The sequence below is a fragment of the Hemitrygon akajei genome, chromosome 14 (genome assembly GCF_048418815.1).
Source record: "Hemitrygon akajei chromosome 14, sHemAka1.3, whole genome shotgun sequence".
NCBI classification, from domain to species: domain Eukaryota; kingdom Metazoa; phylum Chordata; class Chondrichthyes; order Myliobatiformes; family Dasyatidae; genus Hemitrygon; species Hemitrygon akajei.
The window spans coordinates 51,842,448-51,859,342 of record NC_133137.1 but is presented as its reverse complement, the minus strand read 5'-3'; the positions used below and the strand labels follow the sequence as shown (position 1 = coordinate 51,859,342).

The window sequence follows — 16,895 nt, the reverse complement described above, 5'->3', positions numbered from 1 at the left end:
TGCAACACAAAAAAAGGTAAAGAACACAATAAAAACACAATAAATATAAATATATAAGATCGTATATATACATGTGTTAGTTGTATGTACATAAAGGGATGCTAGGTACAGGAGTGTCTGTACATAAGGCAATTCTGACAGCAAATGATAAAGTAGTGATGTTAGAGGGTGTGGAGGGGTGGGTTAGTGGGTGGAGTTGTTGATCAGCCTTACTGCTTGGGGAAGTAACTGATTTAGAGTCTGATGGTCCTAGTGTGGATGCTTCATAGCCTCCTCCCCGATACGAGTGGGACAGTCCGTGAGCAGGGTATCCTGCATGATGTTACAGGCCCTTCTCCAGCATGTTTCTGTATTGGCAGGTAGGCTGGTGTTGGTGATGCATTGGGCAGTTTTGACAACCCATTGTAGAGCTCTTCTGTCTGCTGCAGTGTAACTTGTGTACCATGCAGAGATGCAGCAGGTTAGCAGTGGAAGGACGTGATGTGCCTAGTTCAGCTCTCTTCAGAAATTAGAGATGTAGGTGAGCTTTCTTGTGTTCTGGGAACTGCTTGCATTTCCACTGCTGTGCCACTGATAAAAGTGGTCCAAGTTCTCCTGAAGTTGATAACCATCTCCTTTGTCTTGTTGACATTGAGGAAGAGGTTATTCACCTGGCACCAGGCCTTGAGCTCTTCCACCTCCTCTCTGTAGGCCATCCCACCATTGTAGTGTCACTGGTGAACTTGACAATGTGATTACTCGAGTGTTTGGCTGTCCAGTCGTGTAAGAGCAGAGCATACAGCAGAGGGCTCAGCACACAAACCCTGGGGACACCTGTGTGGAGGATGACGGGTTTGGTATCCTGACTGTCTGGGGTCAGTTGGTTAGGAAGTCCAACATCCTAGCCAATATATCCAGTTGCATAGGGAATATATCACCAGCACTCCATCACTGAATTAAAACCTGGAATTAAAATTTAAACCCACCTAATGTGGGAGCGCCATCAACAGAAGGACATTGCAGCTGGTGAAAATGGCTTACCACTGCCTCCCAGAGGGTATTTAGGTATAAACAGTGAATACTTTCTTGACTGTGAGGTCCAGAGCCTGAAGATGAGTAATAAAAATTCCCTGGCACTATGTTAAATAGCAATATCTTCTGCAACAGTCATATGACTGATGATACTTAAGGCAGTGAGATGGAAGAAAATGCAGAGTTGTGAACACAGCTCAGCACATCACAGGAACCAGCCTCCCCTCTATGGACTCTGTCTCTACTTCTCATTAAAGCAGCAGCATAATCAAAGACCCCACCACCCCAGACATTCTCTCTCCTCCCCTTTCCCACTGGGTAGAAGATACTGAAACTACTAGGCTCAAAGATGGCTTCTAGCCCACTGTTATCAGACTATTGAAAGGACCTCTTGGACGATAAGAAGGATTCTTTGCCTCACAATCTACCTCATTATCATCTTGCACTTTATCGCATACCTTCTCTACTATCCTTTTTTCCAATTTACTCAGCATTGCTATTGTTTCACTTTATTCTAACTCAGTGATTGGACCTGTGTACACCATATGCAAGACAAGCTTTTCACTGTATCTTGGTACATGTGACATTAATAAACCAACACCAGCACATTGGGTACAAAGAATAGGGACGGGCAATACTGTGTAAACAAAATGACTCAAGCAGTTGTGCATATGAGACAGTTGAATGTTTTTGTTCTCAAATCTTTGAAGGTATCTGAAGCTAAGGGTATGGAAACAAAACAAACTATATTGGTTTACTGATAGAGAAAATTTTGCTGATCTTTAATGAGCTATGGTTGTGCTGTACTTGGAGTCATGGTCCATGTAGTTCAAGGATTTTGTCAGAAGATATTCACAATGCAACCAGTGATTTGGGACCCTGTTTCTACGGGTAGACTTGAGGAACAGGGTTGTCCTGGAAGCAGAGGAGGTTAGATGAAGGTGGTCAGAGTCAGAGTCCATTTGGATAAGTGAAGTAGTGGCTATGAGTGATGTTAGATCTGTTAACTGTGCAGCACAGAGATGAGAAGCCTGCCAGGCAACTGGAGTATTGATGCTTGGACAGCACCTTGGACAGATTGGACTCATGGCCAACACTCCCCACCCTCCCAGACCAGAATTGGGAGAGGAAGCCCACGCAGAATGGAGAATCATGCACCTACACCTAATGTTTCAGCTCTGTTAAACCCAGTTGAGACCATCCTTGGAATATTGTATTCAGCTCTGGTTGCTCATTGTAGGAAGGATGTGGAAACTTTAGAGAGGGTGCAGAGGAGATTTACCAGGATGCTGCCTGGATTTGACGGCACGTCTTATGAGGATGGGAGTCTAGGAGGATGAGAGGATACTTGATACAGTTTTCAAGATGATAAGAATCACAGATCGAGTGAACAGCCAGATACCTTTCTCCAGGATGGAAATGGCTAAGACGAAGGGGCATAAGTTTAAGGTGATTGGAGGAAAGCGTAAGTGGGAAGGGTGTCAGAGGTGAGTGTGCGAAATGCACCATCAGGTGTGCTGGTAGAGGCAGATACATTAGGGACATTTAAGAAACTCTTAGATAGGCACATGCATGATACAAAAATGGAGGGCCTAAGTAGGGAAGAATTAAATTGATCTTAGAATAGTTAAAAAGTCAGCACTACATCGTGGGCTGAATGGCCTGTACTGTGCTGTAATGTTCTATGTTTTATTGCCCCATTCCGATGTACCATTGAGATTTCACCAGAATTCCTAGGCATCCTTCACTCCACTAATCCTGGCATTGTAATCAGGAACCTTAACTCTCATTCCCTCCACCACAGGAACCCAGTGGCTGTTGTGTGCACTATCTACAAATGCACTGTGTTACCCACCCAAGAGCACCTCACAAACCCTGTGAGGTGGTTACCACTCTGCAACCCCATGTCTCTCAGGCCCCACCATCAGCTCTTGGGTCCTCGGAACCTCCATCTCTCTCTCACCCCACCTTCTCTGAACACTCCAACCCTCCTCTCCCCTCTGACACCATCAACTGTCATCCCCACCAGGTCTTCACTATCTCCTCTGACCTTTTCCTATGTTCTGTCCTCAATAAGGGCCTCACCTTTGTCCCCCCTTCTCTCGCACCTCAGTGAGTTCCAACGTTCATCTCTTCTTCTATTACCTCCAAGCCCACTTCTTTGACGAGGATTCCACACCCTGCGCCGATGACCCCTTCTCCCATCTCCAACCCTCCTCCTCTTCTTGGACAACCCACTCCGGTTCTCTGCCTGCTTTGAAATTTTTCCTCACTAACTGCCAATGAAACATCAACCATCTTGATTTCAACACCCCTCTGTCCTGCTCCAACCTGAGCCCTTCTGAATTCACTGCCCTCTATTCTCTCCACACCAATCCCAACCTTACTAGACAAAGGGGGTGCTGTTGTAGTGTGAAGCACAGACCTGTACCTTGCTGAGGCTAGGCGGCAACTCTCAGACACTACCTCATACCTACCCCTCGAGGAGGACCCCACCACACCACCAGAAAGCTGCCTCTGATGACCATCGCTGATCTCATCCACTGACAGCCTCATCTTCACCATGGATGTAGACCTCTACTCCCCACCAGGAAGGCCTCAAAGCTCTCCACGTCTTTCTTGACAAAATAACCAACCACCACCCTCCTCTGTCTGGCAGAACTGCTGTGAACTCAGAACAACTTTTCCTTTGGCTCCTCCCACTCTCTCCAAACTCGAGGGTTATCCATGGACAGTTGCATGGGCCCAAGCTATTCCTGCCTCTTCGTCGGCTATGTAGAACAGTCTATGTTTGAAGCCTTCCCTGGTTATACTCTTCCTCGGCTACATTGATCACGGCATTGGTGCTGCTTCATGCACCCACGCTGAGCTCATCAATTTGATCAACTTTGCCTCTAACTTCCACTTTTCCCTTAAATTCACTTGGGCCATATCTGACACCTCCCTTCCCTTTCTTATCTCTCTGTCTCCTTCTCTGAAGACAAACTGCCAACCAGCATCTTTATTAAACCTACTGATTCCCATGGTTATATCTCTTCCCACCCTACTTTCTGTAAAAATGCTGTTCCCTTTTCTCAGTTTCTTTGCCTCCACCACACCTGTTCGCAGGGTGCAGCTTTTCATTCCAGGACATCAGATATGAGCTCCTTTAATGAACATGGTTTCCCTTTCTCTTCTGTGGATGCTTCCCTCATCCACATCTCCTCCATTCACATACTTCTACGCTCCGCTCATCCCATCTTCTCGTGATAGAGTCCCTCTTGTCCTTACTTACCCCCACCAGCCTCTGCATCCTCCGGAATTTCCCCCCTCTCCAAGGGATCCGACTACTAAACATATATTTACCTCCCCCCACCCTGCTTTCCACTGGGAGCGCTTTTTCCACAATTCCCTTCTCCATTTGTCGCTGCCTACTAATCTCTCTCCGGGCACTTATCCCTGCAAACGGCTAATTGCTACACCTGCCTCACCTCCATTCAGGGCCCTAAACAGTTCATCCAGGTGAGGCAACACTCCACCTACAAATCTGCTGGGGTTGTCTATTGCGTCCGGTGCTCCCGATGCAGCCTGCTCTACATTGGTGAGACCCGTTGTAAATTGGAGGACCACTTTGTCAAGCTTCTTCATTCCATCCGCCACGGGTCAGACTTTCCGGTGCCCAAACATTTAAATTCCCATTCCCATTCCTGTTCCAACGTATTGATCCATGGCCTCCAGCTTGTGCTCCAGCTCGGGGTGGAGGAGTAACACCTTATATTTTGTCTGGGCCCCCTCCAACCTGATGGCATAAATATCGATTTCACCTTCTGCTGAGCAATTTCCCACTTTTCTTCTGGTCTCCATTCTGACCTTTCAATTCTTCTCACCCTCCTCACCTCTTTGATCTATTACTGCCCCTGGGTCCCCCCCTTCCCTTTCTCCTATTGTCCACTCTCCTCTCCTATCAGGTTCTTTCTTCTCCAACCCCTGACTTTTCCCACCCAACCAGCTTCACCTATCACCATTCGGCTAGCCTCTTTCCCTATCCCCCCTGCACCTTTTTATTCTGGCACCTGCCTCCTTCCCTCTCAATCCTGAGGCGTCGACTGTTTACTCTTTACCACAGATGCGGTTCCCTCCGGCATTTTGTGTGCGCTGCTCTGGCTATCAGGCATCTACGGACTTCCTCGTGTTTGTGATTTACTACCTCACAAACCTGCCATCTCTCTCACCGTGAAGAACAAGAGCAACAGGCACTGGGGAACACCACTATCTTCAGGTTTCCCCTCAAGTCGAAAATATTTTGCCGTTCCTTCATCGCCACTGCATTGAGATCCTGGACTGCCTCTTCCGTCTGTAGTCTGGGAGCACCCACACCAGACGGACGGCCGAAGTCCAAGCTGACGGCTCATACCCGTCTCCTCAGGGGCTATTAGTGATGGTTTTGCCAATGACACTGAGATCCCAAGAAATTAATAAGTTATGAATGGGTTGCCTTAAAATGCATGAGACACAAAATTCCATCACCTGTTTCTCAGATGAAGTGTAGGATTCTGTATAACTTTAAGCTGAAGGATTTACAAATTTCTACAGATGTTCAGCGCAGAACACTGACTGGCTGAGTCACTGCCTGTGCACGGCATCAAAAGAGGCTGCAGAGAGTTGTAGGCTCAGCCAGCTCCATCACAGGCACAACCCTTCCTGCTACTGAGGACATCCTCACCATCCAGGACGTGCCTTCTTTCTATTTCTACCATTAGGAAGAAGGTACAGGAGCCTGAAGACCCACACTCAATGATTGAGAAGTAGCTTTTCCTTTCCACTCTCAGATTTCTGAAGGATTCATGAACCCATGAACACTATCTCACCATTTTTCTTTTGCACTATTTAGTTATTTTCTGTAATTTATAGTAATTTTTATGTATTAGACTGTACTATTACAGCAAAACAACAAATTTCATGATAGGTCATTGATAACTTGATTCTGAAAACAGCACATGCTGATTTGTAATTCTCTAAATATCCAGTAGAGGGCACATTAAACAAGACAATAGACCTACTCAAAGTTCAAAGTAAATTTATCAAAGTGCGTACAGTATATATCAACATACACTGCCCTGCGGTTCATCTTCTTTGCGGGCATTCTCAGTGGATACAAAGAAACACAATAGCATCAATGAAAAAATGCACACTACAAGCCGAACAAAGTGCAAAAGACAACAAACTATTCAAATAGAAAAAGAAAAAATAAATATCAAAAGCATAAGTTGAAGAGTCCTCGAAAGTGAGTCCATAGGTTGTGGGAACAGTTCATTGTTGGGGTGAGTGAAGTTATCCCTTCTGGTTCAGGAGCTTGATAGTTGAGGGGTAATAATTGTTTCTGAACCTGGTGGTGTGGGTCCTCAGACTCCTGCACCTCCTTCCAGTGCCTCAGTACAGTACAACACAGGGTACTCAGCACCTTGTTGGTACCAGTCCAGCAGTTTATACAGAACGTGGAATGTTTTTCTCTTCATGTTCCATCACATTCACTTTCTTTCAATCTTACACAGTAGAACGATACACTTTTCAAAGACTCCCAAAGTAGGGTGCGGATATCAGATCTCCAGTTAAGTTGAAAGGGGATGTGGGGTTGGGAAGCGGGGAATTCCCAAGGGAGGGTGACCAAGAAGACCAGGTGAATTTAAGAGAGTGTAGGAACTGGGCCCTCAGTGAGTGGACAAGCAGTGTGGCCAACATCAATCAGAAGCTCAGATGTCAGGAGCCCTGAGTCTGCGAATCCACTGGGGAAGTCGAAGGTCCGATGTCTGTGAATTGGCAAGCCGGCTGGAGACCAGAGACTGGAAACGGCCTGCCCTGGGCTAGGAGGACTGTCTGTGTGTGCATGGATGTGCTGTGTATTGATTTGTCCATCTATTCCACTCTCTACCCTGTTGATCAGTCACCGTCTACAATCTCTGGTTTCATCTGGAAGGGCTGAGGTTTGGCATTTGTGCAAGGTGTCAACTTGAACCAGATTTTCCCTTCTACCTCTGCATTCCATTTGTTTGTCAGACCACCTTGCATTTTTATAGTTTATATTAGAACACAATGGCGTAGGGGTTCCAATTACCGAGTTGCTGTCGATTCACTGTGAATAAACTCTAAGGAGTACTCACCTATGTGAAAACAATGGCAATTGAAATCTACACAACAGGTGGACACAGAATTGAAATACTTAGAGACTGGTTTTGTTACAAATGTAACAGTTGTATGTTCTCTTCATGACTCCGGGTTCCTCCACATTCCAGAGATGTTCGAGTAAGTTGTTGGCAAGTCATGTCGGTGCTGGAAGTGTGGCGACACTTATGGGCTGCCCCAACACATCCCTGATGCAAGCGATGCATTTCACTGCGTGTCCATGTTTGATTTACCTGTGGCAACTAAATTTGATCTCTAACATTTTTTGCGATTTACCGGGCTGATACTCCAGTCTAGTATGGAGGGTTTCACTAACACCGACGCTGTCTTTTGACTATTATAAGTGAGGCCCCATTGGCTACTACGGATACAAAAGATCTTTTAGCACTGTTTCAGTGACCTATCGTATAAAAGGAGGGCGGAGCTTGGTCGTGGTGGCTCTAAACAGCGACTCCTTTGCTTGCATCTTCGGAAACAGCTCTATTTCCATCTTTAATAATACAATTTTTCCCTTTCAGGGTTCTTTTGAAGACCCTGACTTGGAGTTACACGCTGACTTCGGTTCTTTGTGGGAATGGGGCTTCTGGCCGTTATTTGACGTGCCTAGGGCTCGGCCTAAGAGCCCCGCTCGCCTTCGGAGGTCCAAGATTCCGTGGCTCTGGAGACGGGCAGATCGAAGCTCAGTGTTCCCGGCAGAAGATCAGTGTGTTGTGGGAGTCAGAAGATCTACAGCTGTGTGCCCAGAGACCTGAGATCTTTGGGAACAGAGCTCGGAAAAAGCGATGCAGCGGACTTTTAACATCGTAAACCAGCGAGTTGTTTGTTATGTCTCCTCTCTCGCTGTGAAATGGAGACACCTCTTTTTCCCTTATTAGGGAGAGAGAGAGAGCCTGTGGTGTGTCGAATACCGGGTGAATGCGTAGTCTTTGGGGTACGACAAGTCCGTGTCTTTGCTGCACGGTGAGGTGTGCCGTAGCTTTTTCTTTTGTTGGTGGGGGGAGAAAAGGGGATCGTTGCTTACGTGCAGGAGGAAGGGGAGCTGGGGGGAGCTTTGAGGTTCTAACATTTAACTGTCATTCATTCTTTGGGGGGAGGTACCCCTCTGTCTTCATGGATGTTTGTGAAGAAAAAGCATTTCAGGATGTATATTGTATACATTTCTCTGACATTAAATGTACCCTTGAAACCTTTGAGTTAACATTAAATGAAACAATTATCACTTGCTGTATGCGCCGGTGTATTCTGCGGAAATGAACTGTTGTGTTTCTCTACAAAAACATTTAATTGAGTATAACATTGGACCATGCTTAGGATATGGTTTTCAACTCTGGTCACCTCATTGTAGGAAGGATATAGACGTTGTAGAGAGGGTGCAGATGAGATTTACCAGGATGCTACCTGGATTAGAGAGCATGTCTTTTGAGGATAGGTCGAGAGAGCTCTTCGGAGTGAGGGAGGATGAGAGACATCTCGACAGAGTATATAGGATTATAAGAGGCATAGATTGAGTGGACAGCCAGAGACTTTTTCCCAGAGTGGAAGTGACTAATACAAGGGGTGTAATATTAAGGTGTTTGGAGGAAAGCATCGGAGGGGTGTCAGAGCTATGTTTTTTTACACAGAGTGTGGTAGGTGAGTGGAACACCCTGCAGAAGTTGTGGTAAAGATAGATACATTAGGGGCATTTAAGAAACTTAGATAGGCACATGGATGACAGGAAAATGGAGGACTATGTAGGAGGGAAAGGTTAGATTGAGTTTAGGGTTAGTTAAAAGGCGGCACAACATTGTGGGCTTAAGGGCCTGTACTGTGCTGTATTGTTCTGTGTTCTAAAGCAGTGATTCCCCAACAGGGGCAGTTATGTGTCCTAAGGGGGTATTAGGGGGAACAGAAGTCATTGGGGTGGTGTTCAAGGTTCAGGGGGGGATGTGGTAAGCGGTACCCTAACTTGAGGCACGACACCTGACCAACCATGTCAATTCACTGCAGTTATCAACATCCGGCAGGCATTTCCGGTTTGTGTTAATCTTTTATTTTAATTTGGCCCCATTAATGATGAATAAATACATACAGCATGATTTCTATGAGTCTGAAGGTGGAGAAGCCTTGAATTCTAATCCTGCTACGAAACAGAAACTACAGAGACTGTGTCAATACAATGCTACATAGCTGGAGCATGGTTTTATTCTGTTCTCATCAGATCAGCGATGCCCCACGTTTTATTTGTAATACTGTACTGTCTAATGAAGCCATGAAACCATCAAGTTTGCAGGAACACTTCCGTAAAAGACACCCTGAAAAGGCTTCTTACGGTATTACTCTGGTCCAGAAGATGAAGGAAGCATTTGAAAAGCATTGCTCGCTTCAGTCATTTGCCATGAAAGCTAAAAACTACCTGAATAATGGTCTCGTTGCTTCGAATAACATTTCCAAAATTACAGCAAGTGTGGAAAATCTCATACCATTGGTGAAAGATTAATAATGCCTGCGGTATCAGATGTGCTCACTACAGTTCTCAAAATGGATATGAGTATTTTACTATCAATTCCTCTAAGTAATATCTCTGTAGACTGTTGATTTGATGAAATGAGGTGAAGACGTTTTCAATTATGCACAGAGCTATAAAAACAGAATTTAGGATACAACTGGATGAGCCAACTGTGTGAGACAATGAGGCATTGTTAATGGCATATGTATGGTTTATCCAAAATGGAAAAGTTTATTAAGAGATTCTTTTGTAAAATGTTAAAAACAAATAACAATGGAGAATCAATCTATGACAAGCACAAAATATATACTGAGGATAAAAATTTTCCAATTAGGAACATGATTTCTTGTGCAACAGATGGAATAGCATATATGACAGGTCACCATGCTGATTTAGTGGCATTTATGAAAAAAGAAATTCCAAATCTGTTTACAATCTATTGTGTAATTGATTGTCAACATCTCACAGCCTAAAGCCTCAGCCAGTGGCTTATTTCAAGCATGACTCTTGCTATATTTGCTGTCAACAAAATTAAAGCTTGTCCATTAAAGTAATGGCAAGATAATGATGAGGAGTTGTAAACACAAAGTACACTGCAGATGCTGGGGTCAAAGCAACACGTACAACAAGCTGGAGGAACTCAGCAGGTCGGGCAGCATCCGTGGAAACGAGCAGTCAATGTTTCGGGCCAAGACACTTCTTCAGGGCCGAAGAGGGAGGGGACAGGGGCCCTATAAAGAAGGTGGGGGAGGGTGGGAAGGAGAAGGCTGGTAGGTGCCAGGTGAAAAACCAATATGAGGAAAAATCAAGGGGTGGGGGAGGGGAAGCAGGGAGGGGATAAGCCGGAGAGGTGAAGAAGGAATGAAAGGGGAAAGCACTATGGGTAGTAGAAGAAAGCAGAATCATGAGAGAGGTGATAGGCAGCTGGAGGAGGAGGCAGAGTGAATGTGGGATGGGGGAAGGGAGAGGGAGGGAATTACCGGAATTTGGAGAATTCAATGTTCATGCCAAGGGGCTGGAGACTACCCAGGCGGTATATGAGGTGTTGCTCCTCCAACCAGAGTTTGGCCTCATCATGGCAGTAGAGGAGGCCATGTATGGACATATCCGAATGGGAATGTGAAGCAGAGTTGAAGTGGGTTGCAACACAAGTGTGGTAGGTGGCAACGCTGTCATACGAAGTTTTCTGGTCTTTGCAGAAGAGCCAAACTGCTCTTCACTGCATTTCCATCCTCCCATGTTGTTGAAAGATGCTTCATTGCAGTGAATCGCATACTCACAAAAAACAGAAACTACCTGGACATTGTTAAGCGTGGGGATCTTAAGGCTTCTGCTGTCACAACTTGAACCAGATATTTCAACTCTTGTTAAAGACCATCAAGTACAAGGATCACATTGATATTGAAGCTGCTGTACAGCGCACGGGTACCGTGTAAGCTAGGTTTAAAGAAAAATAAAAATTTAAAGCAGAATAATTTTTCTCATGTTAATATATTGTAGACATGTTTTGCTGGAAAGTATATTGTGCTTAAGAGGAGTGTTGGCAAGAATGAAGGTGCTTTAGCAGGGCATTGGCAAACATGAAAGTGTTTTGGGGGGTGTTGGGTTTAAACTGTGGGAAGCACTGTTCTAAAGACTGTGAACGGCAGGTATATGCAGATACTTTATTTAAATGTAATATTAACACTGTCACCTTCTGCATGTTGACAATTGATTTCCTCCGGCTGAATAAGCACCAACTAGTACTGAGCATATTTAAATGTGTTGGAACAAGAAAACTGGAAATCACCTTGTTTTATGGAATTTTTTATTGGTGTAGTTCAATCAAAAGTACACATTTGTAGATGTAAACAGCAGTTGGGAAAGCAATGCCCTGCTAATCTGAGGAAATGATTGGTACAAATGACCACTTACATCATACTTCACTTTTAGCCAGGACTGCACAGGACATGGAAAAACTGATGAGACTAGTAACAAATGGTGATATAGCAATCCAGACACAGGATGCCTGTGTCCCTTGTGAAAACCACCAGTTTACTCCCAGATTATTACACACTTTAAAAATCTCCAAGCTGACAATGTTTTGCTGAGCATTGTGGATATGCTATGGGGCACCAGAATGTGTGGCAAAACTTGACGGCTGCCCAGCACACTCTTGAGTGAGTTGGTTATTAATGTAAATGATGCATTTCACTGTACGTTTCGATGTATATGTGACAAATAAACTTGAATCTTCAAATCAGAATCTGTCACCAGGAATATTCATAAAAAGTCACACAATTGCATAGCTTAATAAAATCCATTTCATGATTTATATTTCCTGATATGTTCATCCTCTATTAATTTGCAGACAATATGAACCCATAACGTTAGCTGCTGCTGAACCTCCAGAGTACCTGATGGACAGAAAATATGCTATACATCCAAGAAAAACTGCAAATGCTGGAAATCCAAAATAAAACCAGAAACTGCTGGGAAGAGAAACAGAGTTAATATTTCCGGTTCTAAACCCACCTTCAGAACTGGGAAAGATCTGGAAAAGTTTCTCAGTTCTGAAAAGTTATCTCTCTTTGTCTCTCCACAGATGTTTCCTAACTTTCTGAACATTTCCAGCATGTGCTGTTTTACGTCCTATAAACGCGTGGTTCCTAAACTTTAATGACTAATTTTATCTCAGAGAGAATGTTTCCCCGAGGTATCCTTTGTCCCAACAGAAATGTCACTATGGTCAAAGAAAAGCAAAGCACTTAAGACCAATGCAGTTGCAAGAAAAGCTATGTGGAGTCCTTCCCCTCCCACCACCTTTTCTGGCTTCCCCCTTCCTTTCCATTCCCGATGAAAGGTCTTGACCTGTAAGTCAACTGTTTATTCCTCTCCATAAATGCTGCCTGACTTGCTGAGTTCCTCCAGCATTTTGTGTGGGTTCCTCTGCAGAACCTCTTGTGTTTCGGAGAGTGGAATGTGTGGCTGTTTGGATTGAGTGAGACTTGCTTGCTGGGGTGAGGATTTTCCTCTCTGGTGGAACATAGCTGCTGGTGGGGGGAGGAGCAAGGAACACGTGGAGCGGAATAAAGAATGATTTTGGGTTCATGGTTCTGACTTGAAAGTAGCTCAGTCTCCATCTACCCCGGGATGTTGGTGAAAAAGTGTTGGTGCTGGTGGTGGGGTAGGGGAAACTGGACTAGATCTGGGTCTATGGCGAATTGCAGATCCAGAGGGAAACCAGCTTCTTCCACACCCGGTGCCAGGGTGATGGGTAACAATGATGGTGCTGCCCTAGGCTAGTGACCGGACAGTGGGCCGTGGAATCCCGGGGTTTGATCGGGTCTCTGTGTCGCAGAGTGACTGGGCTTCTGTTACATTCACCTTCTCCCTGCCTATTTTGAACTGAGTCCCAACTGGCTGATCATTTCCCTCTCTCCATTCACTGCCACATCTTCAATGCACTGAACCCACTGTTTCCAACTCCTCAACCCAGATCAATCACCATCACTCTGCTGCTCCCAGTCACAAACATCTCCCCAACTCTGTGGACTCATTAATCTCCTCCCAGCATAAGCCCTCTGCACAATGTGGGAAGTAGAACTCGATCTGCAGAGGTGTGTGGCATTGCACATGGAGAAAACATACAAGGCAAGGCAATGGGGAACAAATGGGAGAATGCTGAGTCGAGGGACCGTGGAGTATATGCCAACAGATGCCTAGAGGTAGTAGGGCAGATCTAGTTAAAGAGGATTATGGATCTTTTTTTAATTAGCTGAGGAGAGGATACTAGAGAGGGGATGACTAAACTATCAGCATTTTGCTAATTGCTACAGCAGCATAGCAGTCAGCACAAAATGTTACAGCACCAGCTGTAAAATCAATTGGCATTTGAGTTTTTACATCCTCCCCATGACTGTATGGATTTCCTCCCACATTCCAAAGGTGTACGGGTTAGGGTTATGTGGTAAACCATGTATATAGGTTGTAACTGGGTTATCTGTCCGGACACGCCCCTCTGCTGACTGCTCCTGTGGCTCCTCCCACAGACCCCTGTATAAAGGCAATCATGTCACTGCTCCTCCCTCAGTCCAGGGCAGACATCCAGCATGGACGTGGATCCGTTTTAATGTTAATAAGAGCCTTTCAGTATTTACTCTACTCCCAGTCTTTTGGAGTAATTGATGGTTAATAATCTGTGAGCTTGCTATGTGTGGTGATGCTTGAGGGCTGCTCAGCACAACCCCCGCCCTGATGTAAGTGATGCAGTTGACTGTCTGCTTCAATGTACATACGACAGATAAAGCTCATCCTTATCTTAACATCGGGTAAACCCAGCTTGACACTGTATATAGTTCTAGTCACCATGTTACAGGGCAGATATGATTAGAGTGGAGGAGATTTATGATGATGTGGTCAGAATCGGAAAGCAGTGGCAGTATGAAAGGTTAGATAAGCTGGTGTTGTTGCCTTGAGAACCGGGAAAGACTTAATAAAGGTGTATAACACTATAACAAGGCCAAGAGGAAAAATGGGAAGGACCGATTCCCTCGGCATGAGGTCAAAAACAAAGGGGGACGAAACTGAAAGCAATTAGTGGGATTAGAGAGTAGGTGAGGTAAAGTTATTACACCCAGAGGGTGATGGGGCTTGGAACTCACTTTGAAAGGTGGTAGAGGAAGAAATCCTCTTCACATTTAAGCAGAACCCGAAGGACTACAGAGCCAGGGTTGGAAGGTGAAGTTAGGCTGGGTGTGCCTTTTACAACCAGCATGAACACACAGGGTTGAATGGCCTTCTGTGTTACAGACATTTGAATGGTGCAAACTTCCTCCTGACTTTACTATCCGTCCTCTGCGGTGGGGAATCCTGGTCACAAAGGGGTCCGTGTGGTTCATAGCTGCAAGCCCTGCCCTGGTTAGTGTAGTAACCCACACATTGCTCTGGACCTTGCCTCTTTGGTCCATAGTGTCTTTAATATAAACCTGTGGCAGGCTCTTTTGCACTGCCTCTTCAGGCATGTCTTCACACGTCAAAGAACCTTCACCCCAATAACTTTCAGCAAACAAAGTTCTGGGGCAGAACCCACTGCTTACACACCAGACATCAACATGAGCTCAAAGCACAAAGAATAACCTCAGCACGCGTTTGTGTTTCAATGGTTCTTCAGATGTACAGACTCACAGACCTTGTCAAGACAGCAATATTTCTGTAAATTCATTCTTAATGTCGGGAAAGGGTGACGCCTGGCACCCAAAGTTGATGTTGCAAGGAGCCTTGGTAGAGAAGTGTTGAAGAGGCGAGGCAGGGGGAAGTTGGTCCACACACAGAACTCCACGGTGGTGAGGCTGAAACACAACAACAGGTAGAGTTACTGAAAAATCAAAGCACAGCTTCCCCCAGTCAGTCCATGCTGCTGTCTACACTGCATGTGCAGTTCCTCATACCATCTCACACCGTCACACACTTAACAGCTACAGAGCACGAACGTCATTGTAACTCACAGCTTGGGAGCTCTTTATTCTCATCTGTCCCTGGAGATAGAGGTTGCTCCCGAATTCCTCACTGGTTTAAAGTGAGAGGGGCAAAGTTTAAAGGAGATTCACAAGGCAGTTTTTTTACACTGAGGATGGTGGATACCGAGAACGCATTGCCAAGGAAAGCAGTGGGAGCTGATACAATCGAAATGTTTAAAACACATTTTGGAGGGCACGTGAAGAGGAAGGGAATGGTGCTGTATAGACCACATTGCAGGCAGATAACATCGGTTTAAATTGGCAGCCCAGATATGTTCCTGTGGGGTGTGGTTCTACATTTTATGTTTTATGTATTTGTCATGACATTCCTGTAGTTATGGGCCCTAGTTTCAGATCCCTCACACCTCAATCATCTGTGCATCTACTGATCCAAGTTTTTACCATCTACTGTACCTGATCAGCTCTCAGTCCTCTTCTCTGGAGCAGAGATCAGCACTCCATCAAAGTCAAAATTAAGTTTATTATCATCTGCACAAGTCCATGTAAGCACAGGTGCAATAAAAAACTTGCAGCAGCATCACAGGCATGTGGCATCGTACAACTAGTATTCACAAGGAAAGCATAAATCATACAGATTTTTCAACAAGAAAACACAGAACAAAAAAAGTAGTCTTTCCCGGTGGGTGTAACATTTAAGTTCTGGAATTATTATCCACACCAATCATGTCCTTGCACATCTGCAACATTTGGAGCAAGTATAACTTTCATTTGCAACTTTCAGTCTTAGTCAGTTCAAGATTTACCCAGTACAAAATAATGGCCTGTTTAAACGTAGCTTTAGCAAACAAATAAAACACACTGCATTTAGTGGTATCACACAATCCCGACTAGTCTAGACACATGCTTAACGTAGAGTTGTAAAGTCAAATGGGACGTGAAGCCTAAGGTTTGAAATTCAATACTGTATTACTCTGCTACAACAGAGTAGTGAAATCCTCGTGAGATCACAGCGTGGCCTGACTGCCAGCTGATACAATTTGTAAAAGGAGTTCTGGACTCCCTCACTTACACCTTTCCATTTAATCCAAACCTCCACTTCACCATCTCCTTTCAATCATAAAGTTATTAGTTCCAGCTCTGAGACGTGTGGATGTAATCTTGGACATAAAGAAACTAGATGCTAATCTCCATTGACCCTCTACGTTGGTGGAGAGCAGCACTGTCTTTTGTGTTGTCTCTCGGAAGAAACTTCAAACAAAGCTGCAGACTCAGCCAGCTGTACACAGGCACAACCCTCCCCACAGTGAACAATCACCGATCAACTTTATTCACCATATACACTTACATGTACGGTTGGCGAGGGATTGGTTCTGGTATCCCTCGCGGATACCAAAAAATGCGGATGCTCAAGTCCCTTATTTAACCTGTCTCAGAGCGGTGGTTTTTAGGACCCGGCGGAGCTCTGAATCCACAGTGTTTCTGTTCATGAAAATAATCACGATCTCGATTGAAAATAAAGTGGAAATAATAAGGCGATCGGAAAGAGGTGAAACACCATCGGTCACTGGAAAAGCGTTAGGCTATAGTCGGTCAATGATCGGAACAATTTTAAAGGATAAAGTGAGAAAGGCCTTGCCCTGATGAAAGCTACAATTATTACTAAGCAACGCAGTGGTTTAATTATTGAAATACATATGTTTCTTAAGTGTTTTATATGCATAGAAAGGTAAAATATATACTATTTTCTAAGACAAACGTTTGACTGACACTAAATAATA

At 44.7% G+C, this 16,895-nt stretch overlaps 1 protein-coding gene across 1 annotated transcript in view; it reads right to left on the bottom strand.

Annotated features, from left to right (window-relative positions):
- Positions 1-11,448: 11,448 nt before the first annotated feature.
- LOC140738581 (uncharacterized) overlaps positions 11,449-16,895 on the bottom strand; it is a 205,506-nt gene continuing 200,059 nt past the window's right edge. Inside the window, exon 18 of the mRNA XM_073066055.1 lies at positions 11,449-14,988. The gene's annotated coding sequence lies outside the window, so the exon portion shown is untranslated. The remainder of the gene's footprint in view (positions 14,989-16,895) is intronic.